The sequence below is a fragment of the Balaenoptera physalus genome (genome assembly GCF_965194825.1).
Source record: "Balaenoptera physalus genome assembly, chromosome: 21".
Taxonomy (NCBI): Eukaryota; Metazoa; Chordata; class Mammalia; order Artiodactyla; family Balaenopteridae; genus Balaenoptera; species Balaenoptera physalus.
In genome coordinates, this window is record NC_138902.1 from 14,993,745 (window position 1) to 15,011,668 (window position 17,924).

Consider the following 17,924-nt stretch of genomic DNA (forward strand, 5'->3'; position numbering starts at 1 on the left):
AGATATTAATGTGGGTATCATCAGGGTGTAAGTGATTGATAAGGACATGGGAGGTATGAGATCACCCAAAGGAATGGAATGTATAAGGGGCGTGGACAAAACGTGGAACCTACGAACGAGATAAGAAAGCAACAACAACCACATGGCGCAGGAGCAACCAGGGAAGTCACGAGAGCAGAGGGGCTCAGGAGCCAAGACAGACGCCATCCCAGCACCACAGAGCGCCCCCCTTCTCCCATCCAAGCGCCACCCTCCTCCCATCCAAGCACCACAGAGCGCCACCCTCCTTCCATCCAAGCACCGCAGAGCGCCCCCCTCCTCCCATCCAAGCACCGCAGAGCGCCCCCCTCCTCCCATCCAAGCACCGCAGAGCGCCACCCTCCTCCCATCCAAGCACCGCAGAGCGCCCCCCTCCTCCCAGCCAAGCACCACAGAGCGCCACCCTCCTCCCATCCAAGCAACGCTTCCTCTTTGGGGACAAGGGTGAGAGGGTGCAGGAATCCAGTAAACTGGAGTTGAGGGTAACCACTCCTCGGAGATCAAGTGCATTCTTGGTACTAAAGAGGAGAGCAATGACGTAGAGACTTGCATTGTCAAGAGGACGTGGCCCTGGTCTAGGGGCAGGAATGTTGAGCCTGACCTGACCCTGACCGTGGGACTTTCAGAAGGTCACTTTTCTCCTCCTGGGCTCCACTGCCTCAACTGGAAATTCAGGGACTCGACTGATCTGCTTTCTGCTCTCAACTCAAACAAGCTCCATTTCTACAAGGAGATGAAGTTGTCAGTCGTCTCCCCAGCCCAGCTGGACCAATCATCATCATCCTCCCCAGTTGCCAGAAATATCAAAATTGAATGAAGGGGGCTTCCCTGGTGGCACAGTGTTTAGGAATCCGCCTGCCAATGCAGGGGACACGGGTTCGAGCTCTGGTCCGGGAAGTTCCCACATGCCATGGAGCAACTAAGCCCGTGCGCCACAACTACTGAGCCCGCATGCCATAACGACTGAAGCCCGTGTGCTACCACTACTGAAGCCCGTGCGCCTAGAGCCCGTGCTCTGCAACAAGAGACGCCATCGCAATGAGAAGCCTGCGCACCACAACGGAGAGTAGCCCCCGCTCGCCGCAACTAGAGAAAGCCCGCGTGCAGAAACGAAGACCCAACGTAGCCAAATAAATAAAATAAATTCATTTAAAAAAAAAATTGAATGAAGGGGCCCAGCTATTTCAAAAATGGAGCATTTCCTTTTCTACCTTCAAGCTGCCATAATGTACACGCCCCGCGTCATACCTGGCTCCCAGTGTTACAATGAAAGTACTCTGTTCTTCCTGATCAGTAGCAGGAACTCTTCTCCTGGGCTCTGAAGGTCAGTTTAGAACATTCTTAAAAGTCTTGAATGAATCATGAGAGCGTTTCCAAACTCATTTTGGGGAAATGCAGTAGCTTAGGGCACAGGAGGAGCGTTTTACAGGTGTCTTGGCGGGGATTTGTTGACATCCCAGGGGGTGGGTGGGACACGTTTGTTTCTCCCCTGCCAGGAGGGTCAGCTCTGCTGCACCAAGAGAGCCCTTTGCACAAGATACCCCCATGCAAAGCCCTCACCCCCTCTCACGAGATAGTTCAGCCCAGAGCCCCTGACACACACTTAAGTTAGCTGGTAAAATGCATTTGTATCAAATTGCACATCACTATGTATTTCTGACCTTGTTTTTTCAAATTGATCTTAATTTTAATTCTTCCATAAAATTGTCTGCAATCACCTCAAAGTTGCAGTTTATAATTAATGATATGAAAATGTTGATACATTCAATTGCCTCTTCTCTGTAAACCACAATATTTTTATTTAAGAAAAACTATCTCCAACAACAAATTCTACTAAATGAAGGGTAGTCTTGATTCTAACTTTTCTCACATTGAAATGTATAAACATTTCAACCCAAATATTTTCACACTTTTTTTGCTCCCATTCAGAGAAGCTTTCTTTGACACATACTCCAGTAAGACAAAACAGCAAATAAATTGCCCCGTCTTTTTGAACTTTTGACTATATTTAAATGCTGCCAAGTTGTAGGTCTCGTCAATGTTGTTCTATTCTGGTACCGAATACATACGTTTCCATTAAAAATAGAAGCTCAACAAATTGAGCTATTTCACAGTGAAATCAGAGAATATCAGCATTCACTCTTAGTCACCATTTGCAGTCACACTGTTTGATTTATTCATTTCTCCTTGCTTTATGGAGATAAACTTCAGTGGTTTCCAGTTTGCAAACTTTGCCTTCAAAATCACAACATTACAATCTGCTAAAAGTTTCAAAGCTTAATTAAAGTTTTTCGGTGTTCTGTTTATTGCATATTTTCATTAAAGATTTTCAACACCTTTTGAACAAAATGTGACTACAGTTTAGAGGACTTATTTCCAAAAATATCCAAATCATCATATAGCTTAATTCACAAAGGTTCAGATATTTCTAAAGTCCAATTGGTGGCAAATAATGAAAAAAAGAAAGCACATACTACCAATGTCAAACTATTTTGGAAGGAATTCAACATTAACTTCATCAAAAAATTTTGTATTTCAGTTATTCTGTGTATATCTGAAAATAGTCATAAACAGCAACACCTCTGGCCTCTACTGTGATTGGTAGAATATCAAGAGCTTTTTGGACACAATTATGAATTTTTAGTGCACTGCAACCAATTCGAAGTATATTTCTGCTCCATAATTTTCTTAATTAAAAACACTGGTTTTACCACAAAACTGTGTTCTCGCAGACCTTGTTTATATTATCTCTGTAAAAACAATAATTTTCTCTTCAATATTGAACTTTATAACGACATTCATAATAGCGTTCACAACAATGGCTAGATTTTGCCTTTAAGAAAACGAACTTCTAAAAGCTTTACTCTGTTGTCATGAATTGGACAAAGAATCAAGCTATTATGGGGATTAATTGATTTTCCTACTTGGAGTATCTGATGACATTTTATAAAACTGGCATCACTTAGCTGTGGGAGGAGTTCTCTTAATGGAACCCACATGTCAACAGCTATGGCTTCATGTTTTGTATGCACCAGGAGAACCTGAGATTCAGGATGATTGATTCTAGAGACCTAGAGTCAGCAATACTGCATCACACACTCCAACATTTGTTAAGAGGGTAGATCTCAGGTTAAGTGTTCTTACCACACACACACACACACACACAAAAGGAAACTTTTGGAAGTAACGATATACGTCTTTTATCTTGATCGTGGTGATGGTTTCATGGGTGTATGCGTGAGTCCAAACTCATCAAGTTGTATATATTAAATATGTGCAGTTTATTGTATATCAATTATACCTCACTAAAGCTGTTTAAATTTTTTAAAATTTTAATGAGTGGAATTAACTTAGAAGCTATAAATGATGTAAATAAAGTCATTGTTATAAACAAAAAGTAATATTCTTCAGAATAAGTTTAAAACATGCTTTCTAAAGCTGCATATAGCCTTCTTAAAATAACTCCTGGAGTAACTTCTCAGGTAGATGTTGACGTTTCTCTACCAGATTTGAGTTCTCTGGGTTTGGGGGGCCGGGGGGACCTGGTCACTGACACTGCCGAGCCCCCCAGGGTGGACAGCGAAGGCCAGCAAATATTCTGTGCACATTACATGTTGTTGATGTTGATGATGATCAGCTTTCTGAAGAAACAGAAATTTAGTACATACTTCATTTTCTATTAAATACACAATTTTTTTTAACAACCATTGTGATCTTTATAAGGATTGCATTAATTGGGAAAGAACTGATATCTTGATAAAACTTAAGTTTTCTAATATAGGAATTAATATATTCCTTCATCTATTTAGATTGCCTTTAATTCATCTCACTATTACTGTAGAGTGTGATGTATAGAAATTTGACACATTTTTGTGAGATATATTCCTAAGTACTTGATTTGTTTCATGCTATTTTAAATGGTATCTTTTTTTTCAGATTTCATTTTCCACCTGTTTGTTACTGGGATATAGAAGTGAAATTAATTTTCCTACATTGACTTTGCATCTGTTAACCTTGGTAAACGTATTTATCTTAAATTTCTGTGAAGATTATTATTCTGAGTTTTCTATTACATAAACATATCATCTAGGAATAATTTCTTCTTCCTTATTTCCAGTCCTTATACATTTTATTTTGTATTCTTGCTTTATTTTACTGGCTAGTAGCTCCAGTACAGTGTTGAACAGAATTGGTGTTGGTGAACTATACTTAATTTTTCAGCTCATTTTTGCAAATGGTAAACGCAATTGCAAAATAAAATCACTCCAAAATAAACTAAATAAATAGTTACATGACTCCATAAGATTAATGACAAAATCAGTGTAGCTGGAGTATAGATGACATGCTGTCTATGCTTCAGCCTCTATTTCCCACACATATTTCACCTACACCCAGCCCATAATTTCTGGTGTTTTCCCACAAGCCAATGGTGGCCTAGAGGCTTCCTGCATCTGGGCCACAGCACAGGTATGAGTGCAAGTGGCTGATGCACCAAGTGGACCCACAGGTACAGGAGTGACAAATACCTGTCCCAGCACCACCTGTGATTGGAGGATTTGCTGTCCTTAGCAGCTCGTGTCTGAGAGGACTTCATCTATCAGTTCCTCCAAGAAAGGTGTTGGTGTCTTTCAACTGGAAGAGCTGGGAAAAGAGAGCTGAGTGGTTGCTGGTCATCTCCCAGATAAAACCACCGCACATGCATCTCATACGCTAACCAGTAAGGTCACGGCAAAGTGGGAACCACCAAAGGGAGTTCTACCAAAGCCACCCAGGCTTATTTCAACAGAACTATTGATAATAACATTTCATTTAAAAATGAAGAATCCCACAAACACTAAACCAAACTGGGTGCTGAGCCAATAGGCACAAACTACCTCAGCCCTGGGCAGACTAAGACATGTGTGCCTCTTTATTCTTCCCTGGCACCAGACTTATATTCATTTTCTCTTACTGTATATGACTCAAATATGCAAAAAATTTGGAAGGTGTCTGCAACAGTCAGTATTTATTCTCCATCAACAGCTCAAATATTTTCCATTTCGGAGACTTAATTTTGGTGTAAGAAAAGGAGATGGTGAATGAAGGCCAGGAAATAGAGAAGCCATCAACATCCAAACAATGGAAGCATTTTTAGAATTTTTCATTACTCTGTGGGCCTTTAGAACAAGAACAAAAGTGAAAAGAAGCCAATCTCCCAGGCACTGTTGAAAAATATTTTGGGGGGGTCCGTCCTTCCCATCTGACTAATGGACGTCAGTGAGGCAGGAGAAAGCAGGAGAGTGTGTGCTTTGGGGCAGGAGAAGGTAGTGTTAAGAGAGGAATTTGTCATCCCCTAAGTATTATTCTCCCAAAGCTATGATGTTCCTTCAAAACAATTGATGTTTTCCAGTCCACCGTAAAACACAAAATTAAAAAAAAAAAAAACAACCAACCTTCTTTCCAAATGTTAAACTATCCACTAGATTGATGCTTGGAGCTCAGCAAGCTGCAGAACAGAGACTAGGATCCCAGAAGGCTTTGCTCCAACTTTCAAGCGTCCCACGGAAAGGCTGGAGGTTTACAGCTGGTTTGAGGGGCAAGGAGAGAGGGTGAGGAATTACCCTGGCCTTGGGTGTGATCCAAAGTGATTTCGGGCAGCTGAAATTTTAGAAAAAAAATCACTGTCCCCACACCTGCACAAACATCTTCTTCCCCCTTGCATTTCCCCTGAAACAATGCTTTAGTAGAGTCTTAACACAAAAATAACATGAGTCTTGTAATCCACTCACAGCGCCCAGAGCTTCCTCAAGGTCAGCCAGCTGCCTCTGCAGCTCAGAGGGAGATGCTTCAGTTCAAGTCAAGAACTGTGGATGCAAAAAAAAAAAAAAAAAAAAAAAAGAACTGTGGATGCTGTTAGCAGGATGAACCCGGATTTCAAACTAACTAGAGTCCAAAGTCATCAGTGCAAACTTGGTTGATCCCAAACCCACAACAGGTCCTTCATCCTGCATGGCGTTAACTTTGGCTGTTGTTGCTAAACAGGGAACAAAGGGGAAAGAATGCTGAGCTGCTGAACAATGGGTGTGACTGTTTTCTGGTCATTAAAGTCTTTTTTCAGGTTCTCAGGGGCAAGGCCGCCTCCTCATTTCCACCCTCTTCTCTGACAACTGTGTTCAACACAAGCGTATCTGAAAATCAAAACAGGGGATCTGACCTCATTAGTTTCCTATTACGGGTATTCAGTCAATATAGACCAATCTAGCCCCTCTAGCCCTTGAGTGAGGATGGCTTGTAGAGTGTGAAGAGTTTCTCAACTGATCTTTCCTTACCCAACAGGAGCAATACTCTCAGCCCTGGAATCTACTGTCAGTGATCCAACTATGTGCTGAGTGACCACGGACAGCAGAGGTGTCTCCCCGAGCCTATGTTTCCTGCAAGCAGAAGACAAGGGTTACTGGCTTGGAAGGGCTGCGATTTCATGCAGGTGGAGGTAAGGATGCTGCTAAGACAATATTAGGGTTACGGCAGCGCCCTCTGCCGGACGGTCAGTTCCTGGAGGGCGGTGGCCAAGGGCCTCATCCTCGTGTTCAGCGCATCGTCCGGCATGATTAGAACCTGGCACACTCTGGAGCCCCAGGAAGCATGTCTTCAATTGTGTTCACAGCTGCTTTCCGCAGGGCCGGTGTCACAGCAATGACTCTGCGCAGTCTGAATAGATTTGCATGTGATTTTTGCCTCCTGACATTAGTAAACCTCCTCGCTCCTAAGAAGGGCAAATTAGATTAAACAGCACAAGCGTTTTCAAACACAATAGTTTGGACAGGATGCACACAAAATGCAGAACAGATTTCCCAATCAATTCCTCTCATCATCTTTGAGATGGGGAATGTCAACCCGATAAGGAAGCACTTGTATAAACAGGGGGAGGAAGGAAGGGAAGGGTGGGCAGAAGGTAAACAAGCTGAGGGTGGGAACAGAAAAGGAGCAAACAGACATCATTTTCGTAATTATCCCAATTTTTCTTTGAAACCTGCCTAATTAGTTCTTCAGCTCTTCGTTAACTTTGGTTCCATGTTGGCTTTTCACGTGGGAATAGACTGAAAGGAGGTAGAAGGAGGGAAGGGGAGGGATGGAGTTTTTCTTCTCTTTGTACCCTCACTACCTGGCCTGGAGCCTGGACCGCGGGGTAGAGTTTACTTTTATTTTTTAATTAAAAAACACAATTGTTAGTGAGCTTTCACATACAATATCTCAGATTATGGGAAATGCAGTTATTGCCCATACTGCCCTAGAACTCTTGCTGAATTTAGCGTGGTGGTGCTGCCAGCTTAACCCCAGTGAGAAAGCTGGGCTCCTTAAAGACAAGCTGGCAAGCGGCAGCTGGGATGCAAATCTGAGGCAGTCTGAGTGGTGCTTTTACCAGCCATGCTGTGCTGCTTCCATTGCCAGTGCCTGGAGGTCACAGCTCCCAGCCCCTTGGGAGAGAGCAAAGGAAATGAAAGATGAAATTGACAGACTCAAGAGCTGAACTCTGAGCAATTGCCTCCCCAGAGACTCAGAAGTCTCTGTAATTAACATAGCTAGCTGCAAGGAAAGCGATGTGCATTGCTTTTGAAACTCATCTGGTAAACTTGAATTAAACCAGGGAGAGGGCGCTGACTGGTATCCCTGGGGAAATGGGTTTCCAGACAACTAGACACTGGGGGTGAGCTAAGGTTGAGAGACACCTGGGCACTGACCCTGCTTTATCTGTCCACACCCATGGGAGTTTGGCCCTGCTGAGGAGTTTGGTGCAAGAACCAGGGGAGCCCCATGTTTGCAAACTGTCCTCTAAAGCCGTGGTTCTCTCCTGAATACCTGGAGGGGCTTTAGAAACTATTCATGCCTTGACTTCACTCCCAGAGATACCGATTACACTAATCTGGGATACAGTCTGGGTATCTGTGTTGTTTTCTTCTGTCTTCGTTTTTTTTTTAATCTTATTTATTTTTGAAGAGAGATTACATGTGTAAGGCATAGATTTTAAAATGTACACAAGGACAGTACAGTAAGTCTCCATCCAAGCCCTGTCCTCAGCCACTCACTTCTCTCAGAGGCAACTTCCAGAGATCATTTTAAAACCGACAAGAAATCATATATATTTATACATAAAATGAAAGTGTAGCATGCACTGTTCCCCACTTTGCTTTTGCTCTGTTATCTATATGCCTTGACCCTCCTTGCTTTTTAAAAAGTTTCCCCTATTGGTAACATCTTGCACTAGTGTGGTACATGTGTTACAATTGATGTGCCAATATTGACATGTTACTATTCGCTAAAGTCCATAGTTTACATTAGGGTTCACTCCTGGTGTTGTACATTTCATGGATTTTAGCAAGTGTATTAATGACATGTATCCACCATTCCAGAGTCACACAGAATAGTTCCACTGCTCTAAACACCCCCTGTGCTTCACCTATTCATCATTCCCTGCCCCCTCACCCCTGGCAACCATAGATCTTTCTATTGTCTTCATAATTTCCACGTTTATGAAAATTATACTTGGAATCATACAGTCTGTAGCCTTTTCAGATTGTCTTCTTACACTTAGCAATATACATTTAAGATTCTTCCACACCTTTTCATGGCTTGATAGCTCATTTCTTTGTCTAGTTGAATAATATCCTGTTGTATGGATGTAGAGCAGTTTGTTTGCCCATTCACCTATTGAAGGACATCGTGGTTGCTTCCAAGTTTTGGCAACTATGAAGAAAGCTGTTATAAACACCTGTGTACAGGTTTTTGTGTGGACATAAGTTTTGAACGCATTTGGGTGAATTGCAAGGAGTATGACTGCTGGACTGTGTGCTAAGAGTATGTCTCATTTTGTACGAAACTGCCAAACTGTTTTCCAAAGTGGCTGCACCATGTTGCATTCCCACCAGCAATGAATGAGAGTTCCTGTTGCTCCACATCCTTGCCAGCATTTGATGTTGTCAGGGTGTTGGATTTTGGCCATTCCAGTAGGTATATATGCATCTCATTGTTGTTTTAATTTGCAGCTTCCTCGTGACATAGGATGTTGAGCATCTTTTCATGTTCTTATTTCCCATAAGTACGTAAGTCTTCTTTGGTGAAGTGTGTGTTCATGTCTTTTGCCCATTTTTAAATTCGGTTGCTTGTTTCTTATTGCTGAGTTTTGAAAGTTCTTTGTGTATTTTGGATACTAGCCCATTATCAGATACGTGTTTTGCAAGTATTTTCTCCCAGTCTGTGGCTTGTTGTTTCATTCTCTGAACAGTATCTGTTGCAGAACAGAAGTTTTTCATTTTAATGAAGTCCAACTTATCATTTTTTCCTTTCATGGATTGTGCTTTTGGTATTGTATCTAAAAGTCATCACTGAACCTAAGATCACCTAGATTTTCCTCCTGCGTTGCCTTCTAGGATGTTTACAGTGTTGCATTCTACATTTGGGACGATGGTCCATTTTCAGGTAAGTTTTGTGACGGGTACAAGGTCTGTGTGTAGATTCTTTCTCTTAATTTTAATTTTTTTTGCATGTGTATATCCAGATGTCCCAACACCATTTATTGAAAAGACTATCCTTCCGCAGCTGAATTACATTTGCTCCTTTGTCAAAGACCTGTTGACTCTATATACCCAGAAACCTGGGTATTTGGGGGTATTTACCTCCCACCCCCCAGGTGATCCTAATATGTAGCCAGTGAGTGCATTGTTAATATAAGTTCCTCCGGGAAGGTAATGTAAGCCCTGTATACAAAACGGCAGCGGCTTAAGAAGAATCCACCTGCTTTCTTAATTCTGGAGGGGAAAGTGTCACCAGCAGCTGCATGTCCTGTTAAAACCCCAGCTCCAAGGAAAAACCACCCCAAGGTGTGTTGCCTCTGCTCCTACATAAACTGCCTTACTTGCTTTAAGAGGAAAATTCCTAATTAAATAGGTTGGGAACGTATAGTGTGTGTGTGTGTGTGTGTGTGTGTGTGTGTGTGTGTGTGTGTGTGTGTGTGTGTGTGTGTGTGTGTGTGTGTGTGTGTGTCTGTAGCCTCCTCCTTGCAATCCTTAAACACCTGAGATCTGCACAGGGATTGAGTATGGCCAGGTGCTCTGCAGGGCATGTGGAAAGCTTAGGCTGGGAGCCAGAAGAGAAGGAGAGGAGGACAAAACGTGGATGGAGAAGGGAGAGGATGCAAACTCTCCCAGACTAGAGAAAGTCCCCAGGGCTGTTTCCAGCTAAGGGCTTCAGTTCCTGTCAAATCACCGCCTTGGCAGGGATAACATGCAGAAGCAAGGCCCTGGTGGGGAGAATGAAGTCAGGGCTTCGAGCCTGGGAGGTCAGGAAGACAGAGCAGGAAGAACAGGGCTGGGGAAGCAAGGCAGCCTTGGTGCTGGTGGCAGAGCCGAGGGTCTGTAGCTGGAGGCCTGGTCCAGCCCTTGGGCCACCCAGGCAGGAAGGAGATTACACAGCGGAGAGGGAGCCAATGCCAGGGACTGGGGGAAACTGGGACCAAGGCAGGAGCCAGGTGGGAACCAAGAAAAAAAGGTTGGTCCCTGGCGCCTGGCACACAGCTTTCAGTAAGTGTCTGTGGAAATAATGAGTGAAGAAGTGAATGACTTTGAAGATTTAATCACTTTAAATCACCCTTCCTGTGATCATCATCATATAATATCTCTCCTTTATGGGGTTCACATCCATGCTAGATGGTTGCCTATAGGGTAAATATTATTCCTATGTATTACGGGCTGAATCGTGTCCCCTCAAAAAGCGATGTTGATGTTCGAACCCCCAGGACCTCAGAATGTGAGCTGATTTGGAAACAGGGTCTTTGCAGAGGTCATCAAGTTAAAATGAGGTCATTAAGATGGGCCTTAATCCAATATGATAGGTGTCCTTGTAAAAAGAAGTTTGGTCACAGAAACTGATACACACAGAGGGAAGATGATGTGAAGACACACAGGCCATGTGACTGGAGTGAAGCAGCTACAAGACAAGGAACCCCAAGGACAGCTAGCGACCTCCAGAAGCTGGGAGAGGTGAGGAAGGATTTTCCCGAGAGCCTTCGGAGGGAGCATTGCCCTGACACACCTTGATTTCAGACTTCCAGCCTCCAGAACTGTGAGACAATAAATTCTGTTGTCTTAAACCACCTACTTTTGGGTACTTTGTTACAGCAGCCCGCAGAAACTAATACACCATGTTAAGGTGAAAAAAATTGAGGTGGAGTGACATTCTGTAAATCGTCCAGGTTCACCCAGGCAGGAAGGGCCACTATTGCTATTTGAAATACAGTCTTATTTCTCCAAATCTTTCTTCCACTCTACTATGAAAGTGTGTTGTGGATCTCAAGAAAAAGATGTTTCCCAGCCATGTTTAACCAGGCCCATGTAGACCCACTTCATCATTCCCATCATGATTCTGCAGCCTAGCATAAAGAGGCCCTTCTCAGAGGTCAGTACCTCCATAGAGCTTATTCCCATCTGATGAGCCACTCCTTCCTGCTCATATAAGAGGAGATCTTCAGTACGACACTTGACCCAGTTTCATTTGGGAATGAAGTACAGAATCAGGACATTTACTGTGACAGTCATTCCAAGGGAATATTCTCTTAAAGACAAGGTCAAAATGGGGTTAAACTCAGAACTTAAAAACCAAGTCAGCAATGTTCCCTGCAAATCACTAGCCTCCAGGGCCTCCCCTAGGGGGACCAGCATGGAATTTGGTCCTAAAGAAGGGATTGACAAATACACACTACTATATGTAAAATAGATAACTAATAAGGACCTACTGTATAGCACAGGGAACTCTACTCAATACTCTGTAATGACCTATATGGGCAAAAACCTTAAAAAAGTGGATATTTGAAAAAAAAAAAGTGGATATTTGTATAGGTACAACTGGCTCACTTTGCTGTACAGCAGAAAGTAACACAACATTGTAACTCAACTCTAATAAAAATTTTAAAAATAAATAAATAAATAAATGATTAAATACTCTTAAAGAAAAGAAGTAGGGCTGTGTACAGGAGCTCCCCTGAAGTGATGAGGAAGGGGCATGTCTAAAGAGTGAGCTCATGGAAAAGTGGTTTTTTTTCCAAATACAGAAACCAAGAGTGGGGTGAAATCAGGATGGAGTCAGGTGGAGCGGGGATTAGACTGGGACCCCACAAAGGCAAGGGCAGGAGGGTCCTCAGCCGTCCCTGCCAGCTGCTGGGAGTCTGTGCTGGCTTTAACAGCCATGCCCATGCTGGCTGACAGAAGTGGTGGGGGGGGGGGGTCCTGAGAGTTCCCGGGTGCTGGTTGAAGTCCCCAGAGAATGGTCATGCAGGCTGGGGAGTCAAGTAGGTGAAGAGAGAAGGTCGGGGGCAGAGGGCCCCTTCCTGAATCCAGAGCTCACAAGGTTACCCCCCCATTTCCAGAAACTCTCTCTTCCCCCACACCAGCCCACAGGGCCCCGTACCGGGACACCGGGAGCCCAGAGCACCTGTGGCCGCAGAGACGCCCGCACGCAGCCCTCGGAGTGCGCGGGGCCGGCTGCAGGCAGATGGGGATGAGGTGCGCTCCCGGGAGGCCTCGGGCTGAGGGTGGCCCTCTGAGAGAAGCGGCCCAGCTTGGCCAGGAAGGTGAGAGGCGGGGGAGAGCAACCTAGGGCGCCCCCTCGGAGCAGCGGGAGTGGGAAGAGGCGCAGGGGCGGAGGGAACCCGCGACGGGAGGCGAGTGGGCTCTCAGCAGAGGCCAGCTTAGCCCGCGGGAGCTGCCTCTGCGCAGGGGGCGGGAGGGCAGTGCCGCCCCGGGGCTGCCGGGCTTCGCGGATCGCGGCTCTCCGCACACGGCTCGCAGGGCCCTGTGACTCTGTATCCCCTCCCTCACCCCGCCCCCCTCGCGAGGCCGCGCCGCTGGGTGGCCTGTGTCGACGGGCAGAACCCCATCGCCCGCCCCTCTCACACCCGCCTCTGCCCACCTGCCTGGCCCTGCGCAGCTTGCAGCCCGGGGGCCTCGAAGGTCCCCGCGCACTCAGCCAGCGGCCTCTGCTGTGTCTGCTGCTGCGGCCGGGAACCCGCGTCCAGACCACGCCGGGCACCTCCAGCACCCCGAGTCCGCGGGAGCGCACGCGGGCCCTGAGGCGGGACTTCCCGCTTGCGGACGGGGGGCTGCAGTGTGTGCGGGCTGGCGGGGGCCGGCGGGGGCCTAGCCTGGCCCCGGGCAGGGGAGGAGGTCCGGAGCATGCAGAGCTAGCGGGGAGACCCCCTCACACCACCCCTGGATGGCCTCTCCATCACCTATGGACGCCCTTCCCCTTCTCTGTCACCCCTCCCTGGTGGGAAGCCCTCAGCCCAGGCCTCAGCTGCTCCTAGTGTAGTCTGTGTGACAGTGGGAGGTGGGGGACCCCCCGGCTGGCCCAGGCCAGGCAATGTGTCCTGCCTGATCCCAAGACCTAGGGAGCCCACCCATTTGCCTTGACCTCCCTCCAGCCACAACGACATGCCCCTGGTCCTGAGGCAGTTTTACCACAATGGCCTCCAGGATGTTAATCTGTGCAATTTCAGCCACGGCCAGGCCAGCTTGGACAGGCTGAAAGACGGTCTCGTGGGTGCCCAGGTACCAAAGGGACACACAAGGTGCCACCATGGCTGCTGGGGAATGTGGGGCAGTTTGGGGGCCTCAGAGACCACAGCTTAGTCACATTGGAACTAAGTTACCATAGTGGCCTAGAAAGTGCCATGCCATGGATGCTGGGGGCTACAGGGGTCACAGTGAGCCAACCTGACGGGCATCCAAGTACCACAGAAACAGCAACGCATTCCATGTGACTTCTGGGCACAGTGAGTGCTGTGCCAGCTGAGGAGGCTATGAGAAGCCCAAGGAGTTCCAAAGCCCAAACCAAGCCCTGGCCTTCCCTCAGTTCTGGTCAGCCTACGTCCCATGCCAGACCCACGAACGGGATGCTGTGCGCCTCACCCTGCAGCAAATTGACCTCATCCGCCTCATGTGCACCTCCTATTCTGAGCTGGAGCTTGTGACCTCAGTTAAAGGTAGACGGGGGACTTCCCTGGTAGTTCAGAGGTTAAGACTCCACGCTTCCACTGCAGGGGGCTCGGGTTTGAGCCCCGGTGGGGGAACTAAGAGCCCTCATGCTGCGCGGCACGGCCAAAAAAAAAAAAGAAAAGGTAAACAGACTGGTGGTGGTAGGTGCTAGGGACTTCAGTAAGCTACCCCTGCCTCTGAAAATGATCATCTGACCTACCTGCCCCCAGCTCTCAACAATACCCGGAAGTTGGCTTGCCTCATTGGTGTGGAGGGCGGCCACTCACTGGACAGTAGCCTCTCCATCTTGCGTACCTTCTGTGCGCTGGGTGTGCGCTACATGACACTCACCCACACCTGGAATACACCCTGGTGAGCGCAGTGCAGATGGTAAGGGCCCAGTGAGGCAGGGATCTGCCCAAGATCACGCTGGGGCCCATAGCAAGTTTACCCCTGGGATCCGGCCCTGAACCTGGGGTGGGGAGGGGAATGGAGGTTTGCAGAACAAGACTGAATTCCCAGAAGGGCCCTCCTACTGCCAGGCACAGCCCAGTTTGGGTCCCTCCTCTTGCACCAGGGAGTTACAGGTGTAGACGGTTCCACAGAACCTCTTTCTAGGCTCTTGTAGCCAAGTCATGGCCACCAGTCAGACTGCCTCCTGGCCATCCTGCAGGGCACAGAGCTCAGCAAAGGATATCCACCCCTTCTACAGCAATGTCAGTCAGCTGACCGGCTTGGGCGAGGTAAGGACCCAGGTTCCATACCCTGCCCCACATGAATGTACAGCCCCGCCTGTTCCCTACAGATAAATGCACACAAGGTAAATGCAGCCCTGATGCCCTCTCCCCATCCTGTCCCTGCAGAAGGTGGTGGCAGAAATGAACCGCCTGGGCATGATGGTGGACTTGTCCCATATCTCGATGCTGTGGCACGGCGAGCCCTAGAAGTGTCACAGGCACCTGTCATCTTCTCCCACTCAGCTGCCCGGGGTTTGTGCAAGAACACTCGGAATGTTCCTGATGATATCCTGCAGCTTCTGGTGAGAGACTGCCCTGGCCCTCAAACCTAAAGCAAGAGGTTCAAATCGGGAGCCCCTGAACCTGAGCCTCTTCTCCCTCAATTTCCTCAAACCCCAGGTTAAATATCTTCTGCCCCCAAAACCCACGGTCCACAGCCCCTGAACTCTTGAGCCCTAGGTGGGGGTCTAGGTGGTAAGATACTCCTCCAAACCCGGAAACCCAGGGCCAAGACACCACCCAGACCAGGGCTGCGGCTCCTCCATTCACACAAACCCAGAGAGGAGACGACTCTGACCTCAACACCTTCCTCACAGTGGCCGAGAGCGTGAACAGGCAGGGGGCTGTGCTGGGGGCCAAGCTGACTGTCCACCGGTCCGCCCCTGCAGAAGAAGAATGGTGGCATCGTGATGGTGCCCTTGTCCGTGCGGGTGCTGCAGTGCAACCCGTTAGCCAACGTGCCTACTGTGGCAGGTGAGCCTCACCCTGGGCTCTCTGAAAACTCTGATTTGGAGCTGAAGCTGGGTCCAAACTTGGGGAGGACTTCAGAAGAGCCCCAGGGGTTTGACCCACCTGTTGGCAATAGGTACAGCTCCCAAAAACCCAATAATGGGTTTAATGTACCGTCCAATAATGGACGGTACACAGCACCTTGGTGCCATATGGAACTGGAGCCACGGAATCAAAACTGCGATACTGATGGGTATCAGGGAGGCTGTCAGACACAGAGCCCGGGTGCTGCCCAACTGTGCCTCTGCAGGGGCTCCTAAAGCGCACTGCCCCTACCTCTGGCCAAGGGACTGGACAGCTCCTTAGGTCTCTGGGGTCTTCATCAGTCGTACTCTTGTTCCTCTCTCATCCTCCACACCCGGGGAAAGGAGCCCCCACAGGTTCTCAAGGAGACTGGGAGGCAGGGTGAATCTTGGGTGGGAAATGGCCCAAACAGGGGGCTCTGGGGTCCACTCCAAATCTGAAGTCCAGTCTAGAGCCAGCTGGGATCACTTCAGATCAAACCTCAGGGCCCTCGAGTTGGTACTCTCGGTGCCAGGCCACGAAGGAACTTGCTTGTTTGGCCTACAGGCTGCAAAAAGGGGAATCAACAGAGGCCAGTCATCACCCCCACCCCTGCCCTGGAAGCCCCACACTGCTGACTTTCCATTCTTCAGATCACTTCGACCACATCAGGGCAGTCACTGGATGCAAGTTCATCGGGATTGGCGGAGATTATGACGGGGCTGACCGGTGAGTGCTTCCCCATGGCTTGTCTCGGGCTGGCTGGGCAGCAGTGGGGCTTTCACAGCCACCGTGCCCACCACACTGTGGTCCTCATGGCCTTGACCATAGCCTCAGGTGTGCTGGCCCAACTGGTATCTCCCCTCTCCCAGGGTCTGCTTCCTGGGCTCTCCTGTTTGGCCCTACTCTAGGTCATCATATTTGTATAAAACACCACGCAGAGCTCATCTGCCCAGCATCTGCGTCCATCCAGTGCCAGCAGACCCATGACCTCTGAGCAGACTCTTAGCAAGGTCTGGGCTGGGCTGACCATCCTCTCTGCCTGCAGCTGGGTCTGTGCATGCAGGGGGCTCAACCCAGTTCTTAAAAAGATTTTCTTCTCTTTATAAATGGAGGCAAAAATTGCATTCAGTGAAAGGCATAGATCTTAACAGTACAATTCAATGAGTTTTGACGAATAGTCAAGGCGCTTTTGGGGCCTTCCTCTGAAGGATGAAGAGCAGGAGTGAATCATTTACTCTCTCCAAGTCTCCATTTTCTATATCTGACCAGGGCTGGGGTTCAGTGGACCCTGGACACACAGGGCTTTGGTTCTGTCTCAGGACCAGGGAACAGGTCTGAGGCCCAATAGCTGGCCGGCTGGCGGCCACACAGGTTCCCACAGGGGCTGGAGGACGTGTCCATATACCCGAGGAGGAGTTGCTGAGGCGTGGCTGGAGTGAGAAAGAGCTCTGGGGTGTGCTTCGAGGAAACGTGCGGCGGGTCTTCAGACAGGTGCAACAGGTATGCTGGGCTGGGCAAAAGAGGAGCTCTGAGCAGGTGGTCTGAGCAGGTGTACGTGGGGGTGCTGTGAGAGGTGCTGCCCGCTGACTGCCGCCTCCAGGTACGGGAGGAGAACGAGGGACAGAGTCCCTTGGAGGATGAGTTCCCAGATGAGCAGCTGGGCAGCTCTTGCCGCTCCGTCCTCCCACGTCTGCATCAGAGAGAGGATCTGGCTCCAGACCAGAAACTAACCAGAGCTGCGGTGCGTGGGAATCCCATTTTGTCACCTAAGTGGTCATTCTCAAAATCTTGCCCCCACATGGGCCCAGGCCTCACAGTTATTGCTGCCTTCCCAGGCCTCATTGTTTGGCTCTGGTGATCCAGTTAATCCTGCCAGATGTCACTTTGGCAGCCACAGATACCCCACAAAGTTTCCTTGCATGCGAGCACAAACATTTCCTGAAAATAAGTGTTTTTGAAATGGAATCAGCACGAGTGTCCTTCTCCGTGGTGGGGTCTGTGGTGCAGGCTCCCAATACTGGGGTTTGGTGGGGGACCCTGCAGTTTAGACACCTGACACTCAAGGAAGACCTGTTGGCAGTGGCCTGAGGAAACCCAGGTGGCTTGGCTCAGCACTGGAAGAAGACAGTGGGTGGCTCGGGTTGCAGGAGTGTGGACCTTACTCGGTTCCCTCTGTGTAGCTCACCTCAATCCACATCCTGACCCACTGAGTACACCTGGGGATCTTTCAGGGAATTCTGGTTCAGATGCTCAAGAAGAGAACATGCCTAGATCACAAATGATCTTTGTACCTATTTGCACAGAGCCCAGAATCTCAGGCTACTTAATGGGCCGTGGACCTCCAATGGTTAGA

At 48.1% G+C, this 17,924-nt stretch overlaps 1 long non-coding RNA gene and 1 pseudogene across 2 annotated transcripts in view; one reads left to right on the forward strand and one right to left on the reverse strand.

The window, feature by feature from the left end:
• LOC309651456 overlaps window positions 1-16,125 on the reverse strand; it is a 95,430-nt gene extending 79,305 nt beyond the window's left edge. The window contains exon 1 of the long non-coding RNA XR_014258138.1: window positions 15,842-16,125. This is a non-coding gene — a long non-coding RNA (uncharacterized lncRNA). The remainder of the gene's footprint in view (window positions 1-15,841) is intronic.
• On the forward strand, window positions 13,329-17,617 carry LOC309651435 (dipeptidase 2-like; annotated as a pseudogene). The gene is made up of 9 exons: window positions 13,329-13,613; window positions 13,918-14,047; window positions 14,270-14,411; window positions 14,713-14,782; window positions 14,903-15,078; window positions 15,445-15,529; window positions 16,222-16,297; window positions 16,943-17,071; window positions 17,172-17,617. The product of its transcript is annotated as a dipeptidase 2-like (transcript).
• The last annotated feature ends 307 nt before the right edge of the window (window positions 17,618-17,924 follow it).